Genomic DNA, 27,580 nt, shown 5'->3' with positions numbered 1-27,580 from the left:
CATACCTGAACTAAGCAAGCAGAGGAGTCCTCCAACACACATGCGTCACAAGATCTTAATTTTCTTCATGCAGAATAATCATGTTCTGTAAGCGAAAGCATATAATCATGCTGAATCTGTATGTCTCCATTGCAAGTCTTGTTTTTGCTATGGATCACTCTTTATCCCAAAGAGAAATGCTATAGATAAATGTTGTAGAGAGTCAAAAGTTTAGTTTCCAAAGGAGTCATGGTTGCAGCGTGCATTATAAAAACAGAAAATACAGCCATCGCAAGTTTATTATTATTTTATTATATAGGAATGCCTAGAGGGGGCTGGGTGGTCTTGTGGCCTGGAACTCTTGCAGATTTTTTTTTTTTTCTCCAGCCATTTGTAGTTTCTTGTTTGTTTGTTTTTTCTGTCCTCCCTGGCCATCGGACCTTACTTTTATTCTATGTTAATTAGTATTGCCTAATTTTATTTTTATATTTTGTCTTTTTTCTCTCTCTTCATCTTGTAAAGCACTTTGAGCTACATCACTTGTATGAATATCCATCCATCCATCCATTATCCAACCCACTATATCCTAATTACAGGGTCACGGGGGTCTGCTGGAGCCAATCCCAGCCAACACAGGGCGCAAGGCAGGGCGTCAGCCCACCACAGTTGTATGAAAATGTGCTATATAAATAAATGTTGTTATTCTTCAGTGTAAGTAAGCAATACAGATTTCAAGGCAAGCATCTATCAAAGCAAAATGACTTTCTTAAAAATGGATATATGAGAGCTGTAATTCAAAAGACATGGTACTTTCAGTGTAACCCAGTGGATAGTCTATATTGTAATCCTGAATTTGTATGTTCTCTCTTTGTCTATATAGATTTTCCCAACCTTGGGTACCCTTAAGTTTCCTTCAACATCCCAAAAGCAAGCATATTAGGTTTATTGTCCAGTCTACAGTAGATTGGTGCATGGTTAGTAAACGTAGGTGTCCGAGTGAGGGTGCTCTGTGATGGACTGTCACTCCATCCAGCATGCCAGCATGCTTGACATTAGCGTGATACTGCTGGGACAGGTTCTTTCCTCTGGTGAGCATGAGGCAGATTAAGTAGGTGTCACAATGGACAGATGTGTAACTTCTCTTTACCACTGTATTCAAGTGTTTAAGGATAGTAAAGAATACGGATAACAAAAGTCTCAAGAAAGTGCTTCTGATTTAGAAATGTGCAAAATATTGTTTCATGGTAGTTATAATTTTCACCTTAAAGAAAAATACATACATGTCATGCATCTGTCTATCAATTTTCTGAACCTGCTTTATTCTTAAAAAAGCCAATCCTGGTAGATTAGGCATGAGGTAAGACTGAACCCAGCACAACAGACCTACACCCACACTGTTGCATACTAAACTTAACTAAAATCTCCATTTACTCTAACAAGTCTGGAAGGAGAAAAACGCAGGAAAAGGGAGAACTTGTAAACAGCACAAAGAGTGTAATCAATCCAGTAATCGAACTGAGATCCCGGAGGTAGTGTAGTAACAATATTAACTACTGCTGGACCAGCAGACCCCCGTGAACCTGTGCAGGATATAGCAGGTTGGATAATGGATGGATGGATGGACTGAGCTGCCCTAAATACGAGTGCTGCATTGCAGAATAATCATTAGTAAACTCTGGAACATTCTAATTCAAGAAGTATTAGACCATAATACAATGTCAAGCATTTCTTTAAATGTCTTCAACCACGAAATTTTAGGAATATTATCAGGAAGGACAGGAAGACAACAAATAACATAGTTATTATTAGCTTACTAAAAATGCCAAGAACTTTAGATGCAATTAGAGAGTGAAATGTGTCATTCACACATTACCTAGTCATTCCTTGTACTGTAATTCAGGCAAAGTTGATTTATCCATTCCCTGCATTCTAATTTAGATTAATTTAAAATGTTTTAGTACATTACAGTCAATTACTGTATACTCAAAATGGAGAAAAGAACAGGCAGAAAAGTGCATTGATGAAAGATCCTTGACACCATATTTTTGATATAATGGTTTTGCAATGCTCAGTGATTGGTACCCAACCATTAGTTATGTTCCCCCTGGGCACCAGTTGGGCTGTAGTTTCCCATGACCGTGATCTGGATTAACAAATTCAATAATGAATGGATTGCTGTACAAGACACTCTGATGAACTGGAATGTAAACATGGTTTCTTGCATTACATTAGATGATATCAAGAAGGCTTTCGGTTCAAAACATCCTTAACTGAATTAAGAAAATTCAATAATAAATAGTTGCACAGTTGTTTGTACAATATCCTGGAATGAAAGGGCCCCCAATTCAAAGATGCTTGGTACTTTATATCCTGTGCTGCCTGCAGTGGATTAAGTTCTTATATTATTAATGGTAGATGTCTTGTAGAAAAATAGCTTGGAAAGCTATGATCAAGGAGCTGTCAGCTATTTACAAGAACTAACTGTGCTACCCATCTAAGAATGGCTGAAATCTAATTAATTGATGTAGACCTCAGCATTAACGTTGCAGTGTACCATGTGTTGGAATATCTTTTGTAATAAAATGCACTGCACTTGTCATTCCAAAAGATTATGCATTACAAACATATTAATTAAATGCATTAATATAAATGCTTTTGATGCACTATCTAATCGAATGACAAATGCAGTGCATATGTCTCTGTTATTTGCTGTTTGGTTTGGGATTTATAAAACCAGTGTTAATATTTGTAATGCTCCATTTTTTGGAATGACAGAGACATAGAAACTGGATGGACACACGGATACACTTACACATGGACGCTTATCCTTTTATTAAAGTGGATATACTGTAACTTAGCACGATACTGAAGTATTAGCTGAGTGAGCCAGAAAACCAGAAAGACTGTAGAAAAAAATTAGCCACTCGGTGACTCTGAATCTTACTAATAACTCTGAGCTGAAATTTAGTTTGGCAATTTATATTTAAACAAGCTGTGTAAGTCTGTGCTGTAAAAAGCCTGGGCTCCTAGAAACTATTAAAATCATTAGAAAAAAATTGAATTGCAGAGTTGGTGGTTTAGTTTTGCAGATGTTCTTGCCCCCCTTGTCTATCAGCAGCTAAACGAGTTTATCTCTCATTTGTCTTTCCTTGGTGATTTTAGTTTGGCACCGGAGTCGCTTTCTTTCAGTTTCATGCTATAGCCCCGCACTTCTTTCTTCTTCTGACTCGTTAACTTGGGGTCACTTAGCCGGCTCTTTGATTTTCATGCGGTAGCCTCGCACTTCCGGGCCGGACAGACAAACACACATACTTCCACACGTAGATGTTTATATATAAGAAATAATGAGGCAAACTTTGAACTCTAAAATGACAATAATCACAGTACAGAAACTGCACTCGTTAAAATAGTAAATGACTTGTGGGTAAATGCAGACAGTGGCCATTTATCTGTTCTCATCCCCTTAGATCTTAGATCATTTGACACCATTGATCACAACATTCTTAGAAAACGCCTTAGTCAATGGGTGGGCCTCTGTGGTAGTGTCTTAAATTGGTTTGAATCCTACCTGGCAGGTAGAAAATTCTTTGTTATTTGTGGTAATTACAACTCAAAGACACAAATTATCCTATACGGTGTTCCACAAGGCTCTATCCTGGGTCCGCTGCTCTTTTCAATCTACATGCTTCCGTTAGGCCAAATTATCTCGGGGCACAACGTGAGTTACCACAGCTATGCTGATGACACGCAGCTGTATTTATCAATAGCACCTGATGACCCCGACTCTGTTGTTTCACTAACACAATGTCTTACTTGTGTTTCTAAATGGATGAATAGTAATTTTCTCAAGCTAAATAAAGAGAAAACAGAAATTTTAGTGATTGGCAATAATGGATATAATGAGGTTATTAGAAATAAACTTGATGCATTAGGATTAAAAGTCAAGACAGAGGTAAAGAACTTAGGGGTAACTGTTGACTATAGCCTGAATTTTAAATCACATATTAATCAGATCACTAGGACAGCATTTTTTTCACTTATGAAACATAGCAAAAGTTAGACCTCTTATATCACTAAAAGATGCTGAGAAATTAGTTCACGCGTTTGTTTTCAGTCGAATAGATTACTGTAACACACTCCTCTCAGGACTACCCAAAAAAGACATAAATCGTTTGCAACTAGTGCAGAATGCAGCTGTTAGAATCCTAACTAGGATAAGAAAATCTGAGCACATTTCTCCAGTTTTGATGTCACTACACTGGTTACCTGTGTCATTCAGAATTGACTTTAAAATACTGCTTATGGTTTACAAAGCCTTAAATAATCCGCTCCATTTTATATATCAAAATGTCTAACACCTTATATTCCAAATCATAACCTTAGATCCTCAAATGAGTGCTTATGATTCCAAGAGCTAAACTTAAAAGAAGTGTTGAGGCTGCTTTAAAAAACTTCTAAAAACTCATTACTTTAACATGGCTTTCTCATAACTTCATTTTAATTTAATCCTGATACTCTGTATATTCAATTTATTATCATAACTATTCATGGTGGCTCTAAAATCCATACTAAACCCTACTCTCTCTTCTGTTTCTTTTCCTGGTTTTTCTGTGGTGGCGACCTGTGCCACCACCACCTAATCAAAGCACCATGATGTTCCTACATTGATGGATTAAAAGTCAGAAGTCTACATGACCATTATCATCAAGTCCTTCCATGAGAACCCTAAGTACAAAGAGGACTGTTTTCATTTATGTTAGGTAGAATGCCCAGAGGGGGCTGGGCGGTCTCATAGTCTAGAACCCGTGCAGATTTTATTTTTTTCTCTCCAGCCGTCTGTTTTTTTTTTTTTTTCTGTCCTCCCTGGCCATCAGACCTTACTCTTATTCTAAGTCAATTAGTGTTGTCTTATTTTAATTCTTACTTTGTCTTTTATTTCTCTTTTCTTCATCATGTAAAGCACTTTGAGCTACATTATTTGTATGAAAATGTGCTATATAATATCTATCTACTGTATATAAATAAATGTTTTTGTTGTTGTTGTTGAATAGAATTTTGTTCTGCTTTGTTACCACAAAGTACAATACTATAATGTTACTATTGTAACATTTTTCACTTTACATAAAATAACATGACAGAGAGAGATACTAAAGTAGATTTCTGGAACTCTTAGTAGGACAAATGTGCTACACTAAAATAATGTCTTTAATTAGTAATTTAATTGCCAACCACTTTCAACATGTAGGCAAATATGAATAATTATAGCTATATAGAGGCCGGGAGACCAGAAGCTACTTGGGTTGGGCAACAGAGGCAGCATTGGTGATAGAGAGGAAACCTAAGTAAAAAGATGGACAAATCTAAACTAATTAGCTGTCAAAGGGAGTAAGGAACTGGCATATGTCCATAGCAGGAGGGGTTTGCCCATACTGTTGTTTAAATTAACAGTCAAAAGGATCCATCCCAGTAGGAGAAGTTACCTCAAAAAGAAGTCCTTGGAAATTAGGACCAGCTTAATTTGAATTGTTTAATTTTATTGAAAATAGATAAAAATATTACAAGCTTGCATTATGCCTCTACTTTGTCTTTCCCCATTAGGCAGTGGACCTCCTTGTTACATCGAGTTAACCTTAAATGAAATTTACATTTTCTTTCTTTCCACCAAAGTTTCTTGTTCTCTATAAGTCATTACAATATAGTTATCAGTTTTGACTTGTTATTTGATATAAATTGCGTGCAATCCACCTTCCTACAATGGCTCTTTATTTAAAAAAAAACAAAACAAAAATCAGCTCAGATACGTTAAAGTAAGGTTGCTTAAGAAAAAAAAAATGCCACTTAATAACTTACATACTAGTTTCATTCACACCCACTGAGTGAAACTAGCTCTTCAAATGCCATAACTCTATTACTTTCAGAGTACGTAGGGGGAAACAGTACTTGTCCCAACCTGCCGTGGTGGAACTTGGTTTTTATGCCAACAAAAAACTGGAAACTGGACCACCAGGTGTTAGAAAATATGATTCAATCATCGTAAAGCGCTGTGTTAATTGAAGAGGGTAACTACACAAAGTTCCTGTCTCTTTTTAGTGTATAGTTTTTAGTTTAAAAAGAATAACACATTATTACATTGCAGCTTAGCTCACACCAGTTGACTCGGCTCCTTTCATTATTATTTAAACTAAAAGCCTGTATTAAATGTCATGAGGACAAAATGATAGGAAGCTCAGTGACTCAGTCAGGTGGCATAATGTTTAAAGAGGATTGTGTGTCATGGAATTTCAGAAGTACTGTAATTTTAAACAACAGCATCCTGAACCTATAAGCCTTTATTAATGATGTTTTAATTTTCAACAAGTGTACTTTGTATTTTGTGTGTGTGTGTCATACAGTCATTTTGGAGTTAAAAGTGGATGTTGGATCAAAAGATCACCTCAAGAGAAATATGTTACTGAAGAAAAGAGTTACATAATTAAATCCTTTTTGTCTGGGGCAGCACTGTAAAATTCATTTGACATGCTAAGGACTCAAAATTAAGTACAATTCCAAAAAAATAATGGGAGAATTATTAAATGTAGTATTTCTAATACTTATAAATAAGTATGTTTAATAGTAATTACATTAAGTTAGTCAAATAGGGAAGATATTTATACAGCATAGAAACTATTAACTTTGTTTTAAAATAAATGAACAGCGTCCCCTTAATAATTAATAGAATGTGACTTAAAAATGTTTGATTTCTATAATTATCTTCTATTGTTTGAAGTCACAGGAACATAGAGAGGGACTAAGTCCTTGCAGTTAGGTTCAGAGAGGCAGCCACTGTTACTTTTTTTAACTTAATTCATTTTATTCATGCTTTACTTGATTTTTTAACAGAGAAGTAATCTGGGAACATTTGGGAATGTTTCTAGGTTGCATTATCCTTTAAAAATCATCCTATCATATAGTAGAGAATGAGACGTTATAAAAATAACAGATAAAGCAAAGTCTTTGATCGCGACTATAACCATTGTACTTATTACGCTATTAGGTGAATTTTTTAAATTGCCATTATGTCTGTCAAGAATTTTGATTCAGAACAGATTACAACATAAGTAGGCTCCATATGTTTGGAACAAAAGAGGAAGAAAATGACTTTAGCCAAACTTTTGATCAGTGACATGTACTACCAAACTAACTAACTAACTAACTAACTAACTAACTAACTAACTAACTAACTAACTAACCCAAATGGTGTTTATGACACAGCTTTGAATTTTGCATTTTTACATTATAACCAAAATTATCCCCTTAGTGAAACAGTTGGTCAAGAAAGACATTGCTTAAAGTAAATCATACACTTTCTGAAACTGCATTTAATGGTGACAAGAAGCTACAAATTATCTCAGCAACGTCAGTCTCAAAACAGGAAATGACCCTGGACAAGGTGTCAGTGAATGCGTAATGCTTTAATTAATTTTATTATCTTGTACTGTGTATAGCTTACAGTTCAAAATCTGTGTATTGTTAGCTGTTCAAATTAAAATAATCTTGCAAATAATCATGCCGGTCTGCGTTTTTCAGTAACACTGCAGATCTTTAGATACAGAGAGAAAGTGGGAGTTTAATACATACAGTATTTGCCCAAGTTTCATTTTTATGTTTTGCATATACCAATGGAGCATGGAAATAAGATTATTTAAGTGGCATGGAATGTGCTTTTTGGAGATGTGCACCACTGTACTAACATTTCAGTGGTGGTGATGCACCTTTTGTTTCCTTCTACCACTATCCAGCATTGCTAGTTTTTTAGTTTCACTGGATAAAGTTATCTCACCTTCATGGACAGGTACAGTAAATTAGTGATTACAAAGCAGTTCATATTTCAGTTAACTCTCAAAGTTTCAATATAAATTAACCAGATAACCAAATAGGAAATCGAGTTTAATGTTACCTTAGTGCATATTTCATAATTTTTTTGTAAGGTACCTTTTTACTAGGAAGGATTCTATCAAAGCGCTTTCTTTGTATTGGACACACTTGCAGCATTTTACCAGAAATGGCAGTAAAATGAACTGCTGTGGTGTTCTGATTGTCCAAGACGTCAGAACAGATCAATAGCTCTGGCCAACTGTGAGGCAGCCCATTAATTTCTGCTGCATCACATGACTAATCCTTCAAGAGAATAAAAAGGTAGATATACAGCAATTGTGCTCCTCTTGCACCAAGGAATGTATGGCAGTTTATGTTTTGTGTTGATAAATTAGTTTTTCGCTTTTGTGCAACATCATCTATCTATCTATCTATCTATCTATCTATCTATCTATCTATCTATCTATCTATCTATCTATCTGTCTGTCTGTCTGTCTGTCTGTCTGTCTGTCTGTACTGTATTAGGTAAGAGGCCATTTCCTTTGTTATATATATATACGTACTGTATATACTGTATATCTTAAGTCTAATTGGAGGTCATAGCTCTAACTATCCCAGGAAGCACAGGGCACAAGGCAGGGAACAAACCCAGGTGGGAGGCCTGTCCATCTCAGAACACACACTGGGGCCAGTTTTGGAGTTACAAGTCACAATCCTATCTTTTGGAATGTGGGAGGAAATCCCATGCAGACATTGGGAAAACATGCAAATTCCACACAGATAATGACCATGCACATGATTCAAGCTGAGGATCCTGCATCTGTGAGGAAGTAGCACCAAACACTGTGCTGCACATATTCAAAATACTTTTGCCCCTCCTTGTTACCCTTGTTAATCAACTGCAGGATTTGGAAATATAATTTTAAGGCCTATTTGTGTTTCTTTAATTTGCCAGCTGCACTTTATTGTAATTTAAAATGGCAAGTGAGAATTGTACTGTACTATGTACATGTAACACTACTACTATTACTACTAACATCATTACAAAAATGCAATATCTCTCCTCAACCATTCCCTACTTTCCTGTGAAAGTCATCAATTCACTGTTATTAAGAAGAACCCAAGTAGCTGTAAAAAGAGATTACAGTAATACTTGGCCCACACAAAAACACACTATATTATTCAGGTCACACCATTAGCATTTCTTTAGTTGCCCCATTTTAGTCTATTCTGGGAAGTGTGAAAACACATGACTAGACCTCTTGTATTGTTTCAACAGGTGGAGCTGAAAAGTCCTATTCATGATTAATAAAGCTTTTATTTGTTGTTCACTGCAGTTAGGGAAGCATAAGGGTGGTGTCACTACACTTTCAGCTATCGGCTAGAAAGTGCCTAGTATTGTATTCAGAATAATAAAATGTATTGTTTGAATGGAGTAAAGACGGGGAGAGCAGTACCTAATTCTTCACAGTAAAAAATAATAATATTACATCCACCAACATTATCTCTGTTTAATATCTTAACTCAAACAATAAATATAGGCCAACACCATTGGGTCTAAACACAATTCATAGTGACAATAAGTCAGTTGTCCTTATAGAGACTTCTGTCCTGCTTTTCTCCTAACAAGTTCATTAACAATATCATCATAGTCCAGGTAATTAGTTAATTCGCTCTCTATGTCCATGAAAGAGACTTCAAATGTCTAGTAGGTTTGCTTTTCATGAGGGCCCCTGGGCCTTTGGATAACAGGCCTGCAGAGGGATTCATGTATGCTTATCATTAGTTATCAAGTGACTGAACTTCTATCACACTCATGATCGGAGGGATATGCATGGGGGGAATAGCCACACAACTATACAAGGCATACTAACTGTAAAAACAAGGACAGGCTTTGTAAAGGCTATTGTTCAGTTAACAGTAACAATTAGCTTGTACAATCTGGGCAAGATGACCTGAAAACAAGCTAATTCTTTGTTGTATTACTGTAAGTGTTGAACTTTATTGCAAATCTTGTATTCAGATGTTTTCAGAAGTGCACATATAACTCAACTAGTTTGAAAAACTTAATTTTTGAAATTTGTAAAAACAATGATTTTGTATAGTCGACGATTAAAACTCAAAAGAACTGCATTCAATATTAATCTATTTCCAAACATATTGTTTCAGTGTTGCAATGGTTGAACAGTATATTTCCCTCCTGTGAAATGTACAAAAGCACACCAGTGAAGAGGACCTTTGAGTACTGTACTTAGGATGGTGATGCTTGACTGCTAGTTGCATACTACAGACCAATGTGGGAGGGGACATTTTCTTTTTTAAGGCTTTTCTCCATTTTAGTGTTAATGTTTCTGCCATCATTTCTTCCAATTTCTTTCAATAGTTCACTGACAATCTGAATCTTTTGTTCATTTATCTTCCCATTCTTCATTTGTCAGGGCCAAAACTTACCACAACCTGTGACACAAAAGAAAGAAAAAGAACCCATTTGAGGCCACGGAGATAAAAATAAAAAGAGAGAGAAAGCAAAAGACTGGACAAAGAAACAGTTGCCTGCCACATGTATTATTTGAAGCAATCAGACCTCAGTATGGTTATTATAAAGCTGAATCTAAAATTTAAATTTGATTCAAATGAAAGGTTCTTTGTTGTACACTGTCTTTACAGTCCCTGTAATATATCATATACCTTCAAATGTAAAAGAAAAGATAAATCAGAATTAAAATGGAAAAATTTGCATTATCAGACAATTATACCAGCTGAATGATGGTATCATAAACAAAGTTGGGAACTCTGAGTGTGCCTTAAGAATCACATCCTTAGAATCTGAAGAGTTGAGTAGTGAACAAAAGAACCCCCTTCTGGTCTGTCACTTCTTTTCAGACAAAACGATCAGATGTTTGGCACAGTGGTTGGCTGGTAGGTAATAAAGCTAATGGGAAAAATTCTATTTTTATTTTTAATGGGGCTTTTATGTTGTATAGGCTCAATGTGAGAGCTCATCGCAATCACTGCAGCCCTGGAAGACCAATGGTTTTGTGTGGCCACTCCATACACTCCCACTAAAACAACATATTATACTAAAATCATCGCCATGGCACCCTTTATTGAAATAATTCATTTCTGGGGACAATAGAACAAAAGTGGGAATGTTATATAAAAGACTTTGACACTGGAGAACCTCTCTAATTGAAAAAGCCATGATCTAACGTAGGGGTTTTAAATTCAGATCCTGGAAAGCAGTAGTGTCTGCAGGTTTCTTTTTTCAGCCACTTTCTTAATTATTATTCAACTACGGTACTACATGTTGGATGCACATGCAAATGCAACTAAGAATTTTACTCTACCCTGTGCATGTGACAATCCTACTACTACTACTAGTACAGCTGTTTTTGCTATTGGAACACAGTTCTCATGGTTTCATTTAATTTTTTTTCAAGCAGTCAAATAATAATGAGATGCAAATTTGCACCTTTATATCTTTCATACAATATCTTTTTTAATAATAGAGGATGATGGGATAAATATCCTCTTTAATAAAACCCCTGTGTGCGTCCAGGTGTCTGTGTGTGTGTCTTCTGGTGAAGTGCGCATGCGCTGGGCCACACGGCACGTTCAGTCTCTTCCTGTGCATTCCCAGTGCAGAGAGAGAGACAGACACACACACAAAGACAGACACACAGGTGCGCGCGAGACATGCACGCACACACAGGCACGCGAGAGACAGACACACACACAGGCGCGTGCGAGACAGACACACACATACAGGCGTGCGAGAGACAGACGCACACACAGGAGCGCGAGAGACATACATACACACAGGCATGTGCGAGACAGACACACACGCACGCAGGCCCGCGAGAGAGACACACACACACACAGGCACGCGCGTGCATTGTTGCAATGTTACTTTTCTTGGTTGTTTATTAAATTACAGATTTTTCAAATGTTCATTTTTTCCCTGTGCTTAAAAGCCATTTAAAAAAAGTGTTTTTAGTGAGCGGGTCGTAAGGCTATAGCGCCAACTCTTGCAGTGTTAGTTTTATCTGTTGTTCAAGGTTTTCTTAGTGTTATTCAATGTTTTAACATTTAGTTTACTATTACGATGTGCATTCAATGGTGTAATTAACTATATTTGTGATTAAAAACTTAAAAAAATATATATTTACATACAGTTCACATGGTCTGGAATGGATTAATTGTATTTATATACAATCCTATGGGGGAAATTGCTTCGGTTCACGACCAAATCGGGTTAGAACCAGAGTTCTGGAACGAATTATGGCCATGAACCAAGGTTCCACTGTATTACTGTCAGACAAAATTACAGGCATTTTACGGAAATACAAACCAGTATTACTGAGAGAGAAAACTAAAGGCACACAATACAGTGATGCATATTACAGCCACATACAAGGTCCCTTGCCATTTAATATAGACTGTTCCTACTAATGTTTATGCACTACTGTTCTAGCTCCCATTATTGTAACGGGCTTAATGTATAGTATAGGAATAAAGCAAATAGCAAATAAATGACTAGAAATGTATGAAGCAATCAGTTTTGTCTGATGTGATAAATTCTACAGATTAATTGGAACCACACGGATCATCTCCTCTGTTTGGTTAGTTTATGCCATGCTATAGCCCATTGCTGTACATTGTTGCTTGGTAACAAGGGCTTTACCAAATGATTTCCAGATTTTTTGAGAGCTTCTTATCTCAATAGAGTGCTATTTTATTTTTTGATACTTGCTTTAGTGAAAAACATTTTCTACTAGGTTATCTCAGCCTAGGTGACTTCCATACATCTCATTATGGTTTAGCTGCCGGTTTAATAAAAAAAATTGCATTAAAGCATCTGTTTTTTTTATAAAGCTAGTCCATTAAAATTAAGGCAAAAGAAGACTCTTCCTCCAGCAGTAATTGGATACTAATTAAGAACATGGCTGCAATGAAAACCAGCAGCCAAGGCGTCATTCCAGGGTCTGAGTTTGATACACCTGGTCCAACTTTACACATCTTTATATACATTATCAGCATAAACTTGATGCTATTTTTGCAACCAAATTTCAAAATCAATGTCACCTCCTCATAAACCTCCCAGCTAGATATGCAGTTGAGATGGCATGTGATGCACTGTAACCCTCTTGAAAATATAAATTTAGCTTGCCTTTAATAAGAATAGCATGTAAATGAGGTCTAAGAAGAATTCCTAGAAATTTTTAACACTTAACACAATCTAACACCTTAAGATCTTAATCCAATTCAGAGTCATGCAGGAGCCAGGAAACCATCTTAGCAATGCTATGTACAATTCACAGAGCAGCCCTGGACCAGGAGCCAGTCACAGGTCACATACAGTTTGGTCATTTGTGTCATGTGTATCCAGATGTAAGCACATGCAGATACCGGAAGAATGTTCAAACATCATGCAGGCAATAGCTTGGTACATGATTTGAACCCAGAACTTTGAATCTATAAAGCAACAACACTAACAATTGTACCGCTATTATTATCTCAAATATGAAATAGTGATAGATCATTAGGATGCTTCTATTTCCATTTCTGCCATCAGCCAACATACTCTCACCATTTTCTATCCCAGTCAATTCTCATTACAGAAATTCTGAATTGGAGTTCGTTGTAAGAAGTTAAAAGTAATCCACGAAGACATTTGATTGTTTATGATAAGAAACATAAGCCTAAGATAGCATATGGTCAAAAAGTCCTACAGCTGTGACCTGTTCTTTGATGTGCCCTTTTTTAGCTGCAGGTAAACTCACAATTTAGGTCAGTAGCAGGGACTTGAAGAAGTTTTGTGCTGCTGCAATATATTTACAGTTATGGTAATATGGTATGCAAAATTAACCCCATTAAACTGATAATATATTTTACCTGAAGCCAAAATGGTTGACTTGTAAATGTAGAGATGCAGTCAGCAGAGGTAAAGGGGTTAACTTAATAAAACACAGGTCAGGCAAAAAGGAAGCTTTACCTATTAAGGCACATCAATCACACTGGCGTTAGCTTGCTTAAAGTTGTGTCACAAGGCTAAAACCATTACAGTTGTCTGTGTTTGAAAAGTAATCAGTAAAAAGTCTGGCTAAGACTATTAATCCACTTACTATATTTATTACATTGTTTGCCAGGAAGTATTTACCCATTTTTTTTCTAAAATCAAAAACAAAAAGTATTTTAAAAAAATGGACGTGATATACAATCTATTGTATTAAGTACTATAAGAAGATGAGTTAAAGGATTCTTGAACATGATTGATTAGAAAGATTTTTTTTCTGAAGACTATAATCTGTGAATCTAAAGTAAAAAAGATTGAGAATATTTATGAGAAAGTATAAAAAAACTATCAAAGGAGAATGTGAAAAGGATGGCAAGCAGAAAATACACTTTAGAGAACTGAATCAGAAATTACCAAAAAAGAGTTGAGGGCAGGTGAGGTCTAATTGGGGCATATGTGCCAAAAAATAATAGTGTTTATAGGCATTACAAAGGAATATTTGATTTATTGGTGAATATTGTTGCCATTGTAGGCGTGTGCAACAAATTCTCAACATTAAAGTATTTAACCTACCACACCTTATTTGGAGAAACCTTTTGTGTTCTTAAATATTTGGTCTGGATCAAGTGGGAGATGAAGAAAAGAAATGTTTGTCCTTTGACGAATATTTGCAAGTGTAACTTCAATTAGATGGTAAAACAAGATGAATCACTTGAAAGAGCTTGCAGATGTCCGGTCATCTGGTTAGAATATATTGTAAAAATGAGACTTAATGTACGAGAAGGTGATTCTGCACGGAAACTTATTGACCTTATGGAAAAATCAGGTAAATATAAAATAGTATTAAGATACATGCTTTATGTCTTAATCTGAGCCTTCTGACTGATTTGTCCTCAATGGCATAATCAAAAAGACACTGCCATGTAGTATTAGAATGAAAGAGCATTTTAAAGACAAGGGATAGTGAGGGATTTTGGTATTGAGAAGACTGGAAACAGAGAATTTGGAATTTACAGCTATGTAAATCTGTAGCTTTTAAGATAACACTTAAGACTTCGTCATCAACATTTTGAACCTCTTGTAATCTGTACGTCATGTGTATTGGAAAAATAGGAGTGCAGTAGTCAAAATGAGACAGAGTGACATTTTCACATTATGAAAGTAGTAGAATCACACTCTGAAAATGTTTTGTAGCTGAATTACAAAGTAAAACATATAAAGAATTATTTTAAAGAGTTCAGCTTCATTTTGCCTTACTTTCTATTTTACCTATAACAGAAATGCACAGAGAGCAGAATATGATTATTATATTTTAATCTTCAAATGTATTTGTTTCCCTAAACTTGATTAAGTGTTGTATTATTTTAAGCATACTAGTCAGATAATGTATGTTTCTAAAATATGCTAAACAGTTCTTTACCCAGGAAAAGCAAAAGGCACACCACTATATGAAAGAACATACTAATTCTCCTAACATCATTAATGCTTTATACCACAAATGGAAGCATAACCTTCCAATAGATAGCAGTACAAATTTCATATTAAACTATTCAACTGTTAAACCGGTCTGACTTAGAAAGCTTCCATTGTAAGATTTCAATCAAAATACTAAGATCTGAGTGGTTGATGAACAAAAATTTGTTTACAAATGTAGGAACCATAATCAATTACGTTAACCTTTCCTTATGATCTAATAAAATGCCCTTGGTTGCTTTGTGTAAATGTCACAGAATGAAAATTATGCTATGGATAAATATATTAGGAAGCAAAGCCCAATAACTGGATTGAACCAAAACTAAACATATTCAGAATGTTAGTAGTCCAGTGGCCATTATTTACAATGTATGCAGTATAAATATATTGTATAAAATTAAAATGTATTCATTGATAAAAAGTAGTATTCATTTGGTGTGGGATTAAGTTTAAGCTCTTTTATACCAAATGATAAAGTGAATACATTAAAATTAAAATCAAAAAAGGAAAACACATTTAATTTGTACCTCAAGCTGATATACTGTAGTGTATAGTCAGGAGCCATTATGCAAAAAAATTAGTTTGTTATCTGAATATGTGGTAAGACAGAATCTGCAATGTCCTGGGATACCATGATGATCAAATAACATTATGAACCTGATTTTCTTGAGTTAAGAAGGACAAGTGTATTTTACCCTAAATATTTTATCTTACGAATAATGTGTCTTTGTTTCCTATCATTATATCTGACCGATGTGTTTGAAAGTTCCAATGTGTCATTTAAGGAACTGCTTTTGGTTTTCTAAGTGCATTAGCTACCATTGGCTAAACTCAAAGAGTGTCTGACTGTCTATTTAGTATTTTGCTCTTACTTTTAAGCATTCTGTAAATGTAACATGTCTCAACGTAAATTGTATGTGCTGTGGATCCATTTCACTTTACACATGGAAATACCAGGGAATGGATTGTGATTGAGATACCAGCCCCCAATGTAAAGACTTGCACTTCAAAGTTCTTTTGGCATGCAGATGAGCATGGCAGCCTTTATAGATCATATCTTTAATTACTTTCATGTGATGACTCAGTTTCTACAGAGTTTTATGTCTTCCTGCATTCCAGGGCAGACTGTCCATCTACTATGCAAACTGAAACATTACTGAAGAGAAGTGGGTTTTTGAATTTGCCTACAGGTGTGAGCAACCCTGAAGAAATGCAAGAGCATCACCTCAAACTTCAAACTTTATATTGTTGCCATGATGACAAGATATGCAGGTGTTGATTAAAGAGAGAAACCTACAAGACAGGAGTGGGAAATGAAGAACATTGATGAAGATGACAAACACCACAAGATGCAGAGTGCATGACTGTCAACTCACAAATTATTATACTGAATTGCATTTACCTGTCTGATAGTAGGTCCCTTTGTGGAATTCCACCACACTCCAAACAACACACAGAAGGCAAAACACAAATAGAATTGGTAGTTAAATTAACTAGAAAAAAATCAAAGGTTTGGACATAGTGGGAACACAAAGCACAAACCAGGAGACACATAGCAACCCTAAATGATCTCTGGGCCCATCTACAGTAAATGGGGGTGACTAGCCCACTTGCATATCACAAAACACTACACACTTACCTCTTAATTCTCACTCTCCTCCCAGATACTGGCCCTTTTCCCCTTGCAAGTTGAGTCTTACACACCAACTCTCCTTTAAACTTCAAACTCAATTAGCTTTTGGCTATGAGACAACTTTAAACTCGGTCTTGAATTTATCTTCCTAAAAGCTTTGAAATCACTTTTGAGATCAGCAAGGAAGGCTGGAACCACTCAGTTATTTTGTGTATGCAGCCATCACGCTAAAATAATTCATTTGTTGTCTGTTTCTGTAATTTGCTGTTTGTCTTTGAATTATTTCCTTAGATCTGTATGGAAGTAAAGCCCTTCATCTCCAAATTGCATTTAGTCATTGGAGAGTGATTCTTTCTGTCTATATGTTTAATAGTTCCTTGGCTGAAATAGTACCAAACTCAGATTACACTTTCACTAAAATTCTAAAAGGCCACATCTTACAATATTCCTGACAGGACATAACAATTCCAGAATTGTCATCATATTATTTGGGTGTTGTTCTGACAATGAGTTGTAAATGATTCTTGCAGATTAATAATTATTACTGTATTTGAATCAGTTTTTACAGCCAGACTAGGATATATTCATCTCAGCAGACCAAGTTTTTAAGTGTATGTAGAAAGATGAGAATATATTTTTGAAATGTTGCCATTGTCACTTTGTATATGTTTGCTGTGTTCCTTGTTGTCATCACTAATAGCTGAAAAGAGTGGTTTGGGGATTTTTGTCTACAAGATCAACCCAATTATACAGAAAATGGCGTGAACCCAAAAAATAAACAGGCAATCTCACAAAATACTATTGTTTGACGGAAATAATAAAAAGGAAAGATGCAAACGTAATAAAATGGAAGAGAAGTGTGAAGTTAAGGTTGTAGGATGCCTTTCTAAGGAAGAAAATGTTAAATGAAAAATACAGTAAATGAATAGAAATTTACTACAGTACATTTATCTTAAGCCAGAAGAATTTCTACATACAAAACCACAGAAGATCATCACATTTGCTTCTTTTAGCTTACTTCTTGCTTTGGCTCCTCTCAATGTCATATCTTGTCACTTGGTAACATGGTTTCTTTCGAGAGCTTTCTATTTAAAATTTAAAACCTCTGAGTATTTGAAGTCTGCTTTTGTGACTAAACTCTTAGAATTCTAAAAATCTATGATTATTTATATACCACTGTTCTCAATTTGTTCTTTCAACCTGTACTTTCATTTAGCTGTAATTCTTTAGTTTGTTCTCATCTAGCTTGTACTCTAACTTACTTTTAGGAACCAACAATTTCTGAATATATCTATCTTTTCTATTATTGCAGTTGTAAAGCATTACATTGCATTTTGGGGCACATTACTCACATAAGGCATTCCCATTGATATGTTTCTAGTTTTATTGGTTGGTTAAGTCCAGTTCTTAACTCTTTCAATCACTGCTTCTTTCTTACTTTCTGTCTCTCGTTCATTTTTACCTTTGATTTACACTCCTCGCTCATTGATGATAGCCATAGAATGTTCAGAATAACATATAGAATGACATTTTCCACATTATTCCTGGGGAGGGATTAGTCCTTCGAAGATTTTCTTTTATTTGTGGGAGAACAAACATAGTGGCAAGCTTTTTGGTTTGAATTTCTTCCATTTCATTGAAACTTTGCACAGAAATATTGGTTATTGTTATAGAAAGGAGAAAATACACTTGGCTTAACTATGGAGTGTAAACAGGCATATGAGCTCTGTGCCTGATGGAAAATCAACGGAGGCTATGCAAAAATCTTCAAGCCATGTCTTGAAGTCCACACCTCTGTTCTTAGAGACAAAGCAGCAAGCAACCTAATGCATGAGGGCACATCGTGAGCCTCTATTACAAGCACTTCACATCTGAAATTAAAAGTGGAAAAAAAAATCCAAAGTGCAACAAATTGCTATGTGTTTATGATTTTAACTCCGTGTTCATTCACCTTTAAACTTTACCCATCCTGCTTTTTTTTGTAAAAATCTTGTACAAAATTCAAGACAAAGATTATCATTACATTAAAGTGTACAGTCCTAGATTCTTTCACAGAATTCAGAAGTTTGACAGCAGACATCTGTTCTTTTTTATTACCGTATATAGTCATGTATAAGTCGGGTCTTGAAACCCGAAAAATTTATCATAAAATCAGACCACAACTTATATGCAAGTTCAAAAATGCAACACTTATATATTTTTTTTTACATCTTCTTGCTTTCTCCAGTCTTGCACCAGTTTCTCAGGTCCATTGGATTTTGTTGCAGCAGCACAGTTACCAATTTCTTACGCCACTTCAACAATTTAATTTAAAACCAGCTTTATATTTTCTTCTGATCGAACACTCCATCGTAGATAAGGGATGCTCTTACGATAAAGGTGTATGAGGGTGTGAGATACAGAAAACACAAATCAGTGCAAGCGTCATTTCGGAATAGTTTGGGCATTACCGTGTGGTCAGGTAGGCACAATATATAGAAAAAAAAGGCAGTGTGCTCAATGGTTACTATCTCAGGTAGGGGTTAGCATATCATAATCTATTGTACCAGTAGCGTGAGTTTTCAACTTATATGATCGAAATTATAAAATACCAGAAATTATACAGTAAAATCAAGTCCAGACTTATCCGCGGGAGAACTTGAACGTGAATATATACGGTATTAAAGATTTTTAGATGTTATTAAAAACAAACTAAAATGATGAGGTTTGGACTTTAATATTAAGATGTGAAATAGAAGTCTAATTGAAAGGTGACTTATGGCGAGAAAGCGGAAAAATGCTGAATAAAGCTGATTTCATAAACACCTAAATTCCGAACACTAATAAACTGAAATATGTCACTGACCTGAATTTACGAAATCTGAGCAAATAAACCGGAATTCTTAAGAATGTCAACTGTCCCTCATTTCAGAGGTTTGCTCTTACTGTAAAGATTAGAGGGACTTAAAATATATGTGCTTCTAATGAAAGAAATGGCCTGCGTGGTTATTGGCATCTTTACTAGTGAGTCAATTATGTACTGTTTGGCTATGGATGTGCTTTTTATTTGCCATTATCTAACAACTTTGCATGACAATTATTTTAATTGTTTTAAAGAGCTCATTATCTTTCTTCATGTACCATTGCTGAATGAATTTCACACATTTCTATTTTCTTATTTGTGTATGTTTTAGCTTTCAGACGATTGACTATGTTGTCACAATGGTGCATTGCTTAGCAGGGACACTTGGTGTGAATCTCAATTATTGTCATTGTGTATGTGGGTATTTTTCCTGTCCTTTGAAGGGTTTTCTAAAAGTTCATCCTTAGGTTAATTGTTCTCTTGTCACAGGGGGTTGGTATATGAGGGAATAATGGCTGCAGAAAATGGGGCTTTGAACACATATGTGAATAAAAAATTATAAGTCAGTCATTTCAAGCAGAAAACTAATTTTGCCACATTAGAAATGTCTTACCAATATGTTTAAATCAATTTAATAGTACCTTGAAAAAAAAGTATTGATTTATATAATAACGTGAAAACATCTGGATAATTCCAAAAACTCAAACACTGGTATACATATGTTGCATCATTTTATTTATATTTAAATAACTTTTCTTATTGTATTCTGTTCATATGGTAGATTTGGACAGCCTGTTATTCAAAGGGTGACATTTCCATTAGCATTTTGGAAATAAATGTTGAAATACAAATGGAGTAAATTATTGAGTTTTTTCTGATTGTTTAAAAAAGTCCTTCACTCTTTTGTAACTTTTTAAATTTTTTTCATTCGTTTCCAGTTTCTCTTGATTTCCTTGAGGTAATTTCCTTTGAGCTCTGCCTTTAACCTGATCAAACTTTCCTCTCTCCAGAGATAACAAGGGCTATTTTGCTGATTGAATACATCATATTCTGCTTTGTTTTGGTTTGGTATAGGTATTTTTGTTAATCCAGCATATTCACTACTAAATCAGTTTGGTTCTTGTAGTAGCCATTAATATATTGTTGCATTTTAAGTACAATATTACTTACTAAATGTTGTCTTCCCTCTTCTTTCTGTGGTGCTACCTGATTCTGATTTACCTGACTTTATCTTAAATACAAAAGATAAAATGTTTAAGAGGCTTTTTGTTGTTCATGGAAGAGTGTGATATCCTTTTAACGAGAATGATTTTTGTCTTACAGAGCTTTTTGGGCTCTTGTCTTGGATATGTGTGATTTGACCGTTTTCCAGTGTTTTGTAGTAAAGCATGTTAGCCCGTTGGGTTCAGAAGTCACAGCTTTGCAGGTGCTACTGTCTGACATTTCCTGTTTAAGGAATTACTCTGAGTCCTGTCATGGCTTTGAAACTTACTTTGGTGAGTCAGCTCTTAGTGTTTCAGCACTCTTTGATCCTTTGTGTCCCAGACCACTTGATGTGTTATCTCAAGCTAGGATCTTTTTAATACCAAGTATGTCTGCTGTTAGTTTTGAATCAGACTGTCTATAATTTGTCCCCACTTCTTTAAAAATCCCTAATATGCTCCAAATAATGTAGAAGGTAAAAGAGTTAAATCTTTACTTTAAGACAATCTCTTCATATATGACGTGTAGTGCTCACTGACCTCTAGAGGTTGCTAGATATCCAGACTTGTCACAGTGATCATCTAATCTGCTAAGTCTTCTTGAGCCCTATTTATTTTTTAGGCTGGATTTTCAGTGTTTTCCTCAATGCCATTCCCAAAATGAAATATTTTGATTCATTCAGGGAATTCAATAATGGCTATGGCACTGACCAGTCAAGACTAACATTCTTACTTTAGAAACCATTTTGTCTTTTAATTAAGTAACTAACATACCTACATGGTCTATTTATGTTTTTTAAAATAAAATATGAAGTTATTTTTGAAAATGTTGCAACAATATAAAAAGAGAAACAGTGTATGGATTTCTTACCATTAGGCTTCTTAAATGACCCTGTCACAATCACATACTGTAGTGTAATCAGTTTTATTTAATTAATTTCATCTCATTCAGACATACTTGTAAATCAGGGCCGAAGTAATATAGGCAGGCAGCCAGGCAGTGTGACCTTGCATTTAAGGCATTGGAATAAAATCTACAGGTTCACACCACTGACTCACTGTCTTGTTTTGAACCAGGGGAAGAAAAAAGTAACTTGTTATGATGTGTAAGACACTTTGGGTTATAGCATCAAGTAAATAAATGAAATTCATGTATACAATTCCCAAACAGTAAGTGATGCCATGATTTGTCAGCAGATCTGCACAGTTAATGACCAACATATAAATAAGTCAAAATATTTAGTTAATTACAATAAATCATTTATCTATCCTGCTTAATCTGTTTCTGGTCATAGAGGTTGGAGTCTGTCCTGGTCACTCTGGGCACAATGTAATAATCAACACTTACTCATGTGGGCTTAATTAAGAGATGCTAACTAACATGAAGGCACAGGGAGAATCTACAAACTCCACAGACACACTGGACAGCTTTTGATCCCAGAACTCTGCAGCTATTCACTGTATCACCCTTAAAAAGTGTCATATTTGCCCCACTTCTAAAATACTTTGTAATTATTTTAACTTATTTTAACAACAGTGGTTTTTACTTTGATACATTAAACAAGCCAATGATTGATCTTTCTTTCTTTCTTTCTTTCTTTCTTTCTTTCTTTCTTTCTTTCTTTCTTTATGTTTACCTACGGTACTATCATGAATGTTTATTTTTTGTTATTTTGTTCAGGACACTCCTGTGCATTAGCATTTAGATGTATTCTTCTGGCTGAAATCTGTTTGAGTCATCAAAGACATTCAAGTCATCATTACCCTCTTAATTCTGACCACTGGGCTGCACTATTACCATTAATTGAGAAAAGAGCTGAAATGTTACTATCTTCCAATATTTCAAACTCTGAAGAACTGAAGCACTGAAAAAAAATGTCATTACTTCATTGCAGTGGTATTATACTGACAGTCATTTACTATACAGGGGGTCCTCGGGTTATGACACAGTTCCGTTCTTACAACAGTGATGTAAGCCGAATTTTGGTGTAAGTCGAAACACACTCTAACCTAAGTCACTTACCAATCTTAACACATTTGCAAAATCATAATCTAGAACATAAAAACACAAAATCTAAGCCACAGAAAAAGGAAAAGGACATAAATATACTGTACTGTAGTAACAGAAAAAATTAGTGTAAAAAAAAATCCTTACCTTTATTCCTTCTCATGTCTCAATTTTTTAAAGTTTTTATGGGAGTGAGCATTGTAAACTCGAAACGTTGTAAGTCGAAACTTTGTAACCCGAGGACCCCCTGTAGTTTAAATGTTGCCTCCAATGCACATCATAATAGTTTATATATATTAAATGTGCTTATTTCAAAATATAATTGCAAACAAATAATGTATGGTGTATTTTAAATTGGGTGACACAGTGGGTAATGCTTCTAAATCACAGTTCTACAAGCCTCGGCTCAGATTCTAGCCCAGTTTCTGTCCATGTGGAGTTTGCACATTATCTCTGTGGGTTTCCTTCTGTTGCTGTGATTTTCCCTTCACACTCCAAAGTATGGCAGTTGTTAGCAGAGGTCTCGGGCTCCATCTTTAGCCCTTCCTTTAACATGAATTTTGCCCCTGGCCCTGTCCTGTTGGTGTTTGTTGCTATGCAATCTTTCTAATGTTTCAGGTAAGAGGCTCTGAAAATAAAGAAGGGAGCATAACTAGAGGTTTTTACCATAATATTGTGTAATCTTCTTTGTAAAAACCTTTAAGTTCAGTAGATTTTTTTCCCTGAGTAGAAGTGTTTTTTACTTTTGTTTTTTCCTTTTGATATCTATTCCCGATTATGTTTGGACCAATGCCTACAAATTCTAATAAAATACACTAAAATTTTACCTTTTTGACAAATTTTCGGTCCTTCTTGATTGTCTAAGTCTGCAATCCAAAAATGGTTTGCTTCAACATCTGCACTTTACAGGGCAATGTGTGTCACAGTCCTGTGACGTGATTTTTCCTACATGGTAGTCAGTGCTGTGTATGTTCCTGCTTTCATGAGTATTAGGTCATTTATTCATTGTACCTGGTTAGTGTGCATCTAAAGCTTAATTATCTGGATTAATTATCAAACAACTCAAAAATGTGATATAAGTGAGTGTGCTTGAAATGACTGAGTTATAATTTATTAACCACATATGAGTAGAAAAGCCCCATTTTCAGCACCCCTTACTTGAGTGTTTTAATGGTAATGGCTGGTTTCTTGTCCAGGGATGCATAATCCTGTCATGACAGATTCTCACCTTCCTAAAACCGTAATTTAAAACTCTAATTAGACCGTTATTTACCAAAATATTGAAGTATTTTTTTATTTTAATAGCTGAAACTATTTTGGACACTAGGCATAACTGAAGCACTTGTACACTTCTTCATCTATAAATGGTATAAACCTTTCTCTAATGTACCTCACTGTATACACCTTATTAAGGAAATAAAAAGTTATTTTGTTTTTACATATACTGAAAATATAAATACCAAAAAATATGGACGCTTTCATTCATACTAATTTCTAAAACATGACTTTTTCCATGTGGAGTTGAGCCATTACACAGTAGATTATCTTTTCAGAATTAATCTTCTCATGTTGGAAGGCATAGAAAAACAACTATAGATAATGTGAGTTGCTTCAATGAGATATTTTTAGTTGGAGATAATGGAAACATCTAAGTTTAGAAATGATTACCACTTTGCTACCCCTCAGGATATCCTTATGGAATACATGAAACCTATTTCATTTTTTTTTTGCTTTTTTTTTTTTTTTTTGTTTTTCAAATGCTATGAGTAAGTTTCAGCCACCATTACAGCAGCTGATAGATAGTTAAACTACTTTTTTCAGAGAGAGTACAACTTACACATTTTCTTCAGATAACAAAAAATCATTTTCTTTCAACATGTCTCCTCTTGCTTGATATCCTTCCCATTCACTTGCTAAGTCTTTTTTTTTTAAACCCAGTTAACTGTCGGTTTCTAGGGTAAAAAAGCCCTCTGTGTCTTTGTACAAATTGCATAATATCTCCAGTACGTTGTCAGGGGCAAGTTATAACGGGTGCATATGAGCACTGAAATTCATAAGAAAATATCTTAAAATGTGAACATTTACTTTAAAGATTGAATAGATTTATGCTGCAGTAATGAAAAAATGAGTAAAATGTACGCCTTGATTCCTTGAGAGTTTGTTTGATCATTATTAGTATCATAGCTTAAGTAGGTGGTTGCCAAAAGTACACAATTTACAATACGCATCAAGTAGGAGTTTAGTAAAAACACACAAATTTAAACTTTTTTTTTCCACTTCCTCATGTGACGAAGCAATGACATCAATGCAATATTTACTGATAATAAAGTATTCTTTTTTGTACATAAACACAATTATGTGTCAGTTTCCAAAAGGTCAGAGACTAATATAAGCATACAGTGTGTAAACTACGCGCCATCTGGAGTTTCCGCAGAGGAACCCAATTCATTGTGGTGACTAGTTATTCAAACATTATTACAACTCTAAGAATAAACATGTTTAGAGATTTACAATTCATCATGTATTTGGTATTCTTATTTAAAAGTTTAGTAAAGTAATAAAAAGATAAAACCACAAATTATTTTGATTCCTTAACTTTTTATGATGTAGTGCAAAAAATAAACTAGTATTATCTTGCTCTCAAAAAATGTATAAAACAAGGGAATATGGTAATAAATCTATCTAGATGTCTGTTAATAGCAGAAAACTGAAAATCTTAACATTTGAACATCTTTCCCACAGGCTATTTTCTGAATTCACATTTTCTGTAATAGGTTTGTGAGGATCCAAAGCTTTTATTGGCAGCATTAGGCATAAGGCAAATATGTTTGGACACTTTAATCCAAAAGAATGTGTGTAAAAATTGAAACAGACTGCTGAAAAGAGGAGCTTAATGAAAACTGTAAAGTGACATAATTTCTGAACAAAATTAACATTCTCAAGATAACATGAACAGAATATGCATGTAACATATTTATAGAATCAATCTACAGAATATCCCATGAAGAGAAAAAATCCTTTTATGTTTTTGATGTACCCATATACTCTATTGTGAAAGTCAGTGGACATCAAATCCTGAACAGTTACTGTATGTTGCCATTTTGTTCTAAATGTGCTCCCCAGTCATCCCTTTTTCATGAACCTACTTAAACCAGTTTTGAGGATGCAAGAAGCCAGAGCCAATCTCAGGAAATAAATTTGCCCTGTGAAAGGAACCTACCCAGGATGGGGTGCCAGTCCATCACAGTACAGCTCACTAGGTCAGTTCAACAGGACAAGTTAACCTGATGCACACATATTTTGAAATGTGGGAGTAACATTGAGCTAACAGGTTCCATACAGTGCTGCCTCTGGATGTTCTATTACTACAGTTCATAGTAGTTCTTGTTTTTAAAGGGTTAGGCATTCAGTAAATCTTTCTACATCCTAAACCTATCCTAGGACAGATTCCAGAAAACCATCATAGAAATATTTGACATACCAAAAAGGAAATATAAACTCAGGCTGCTCCCCCAACCTCCCAAATCATGAGCCTTTCCTAATATATTGACCATCTAAAAGCAAGTCCTCAGAATGAAAACCTTGAGATAAACCAACATGTAGGATGTAAACTTAACTGAATCTGGAAATATTTTCTCCAGATTTAGGTGGTGGTTAAAAGCCCTAATTAAATTTTTGTATATGATCCTTTTTACTCTTACCCATTACTTTTTGAAGTGGTAGTGTGTCCATGTTTTGTTTTGTGATGGTGCACTTAATTTAAAAATTAAAATTGATGTATCCATTGAAATGAATTAAGTGGATTTTGAGAATGTATATTTGTATTAAAAAAACAGGAGAATTACAAATATTTTTGGTGTCTAACTGAAAATGTCTAATACGGTAGAGGGATCCATCCCCTCTTTCGATGGTCCTTCAAATAACAACTGGAGCTGGGGTGGAGTTATTGGTCTTCTGCTGATTTTTGTTCTTCCTGGCTAAAGGTGAAAAAGAAAACAAGTAAATCACTGCATAATTCTAGGCATTCCTATAACAGTCAAACTTAACCTGCACATTTCACAGTATGTATGCTATATGGATATGTGGCTACAGGAACCTGACCACGGTTCACGACCAGGCCATTACGCTTGGGGTGTTTGCACCTTGCATTGTCAATATGAATCTGCTAATAGCAGTAATCCTGCTGAGGTTTTCACAACCAGTAGTGTCCCAGGTATATTAAAAATGGACCACCACGCAAAAAATATTCTGCCAAAAATGGCCCTGTTATTAGAAACTTAAAGGGGTAAAAGAGGATGATATAACTTGTACAGATTAACAGATTGTCAAGAGTCAGTCAGCTGATAGTCAAGTGCAGCAGCTTGCCCCAAGAATCATATAACAACACACAATATGTACTACCTTGTTACAAGTGTAACATGGCAAACAATGAACCAAGTAGGCTCCACTTATTTCAAAGTAAAAAAGTGAAATTGCAATAGACTATGGAATGTTAGAAACTGAAGGAGTCCAAAAAACATGTTCTTGTTTGTTGGTTCACACTGATGGAGGGACTAGACCTTAGTGAACAATG

The sequence above is a fragment of the Polypterus senegalus genome, chromosome 7 (genome assembly GCF_016835505.1).
Source record: "Polypterus senegalus isolate Bchr_013 chromosome 7, ASM1683550v1, whole genome shotgun sequence".
Classification (NCBI taxonomy): domain Eukaryota; kingdom Metazoa; phylum Chordata; class Cladistia; order Polypteriformes; family Polypteridae; genus Polypterus; species Polypterus senegalus.
Note: the sequence above shows the minus strand (reverse complement) of the source record.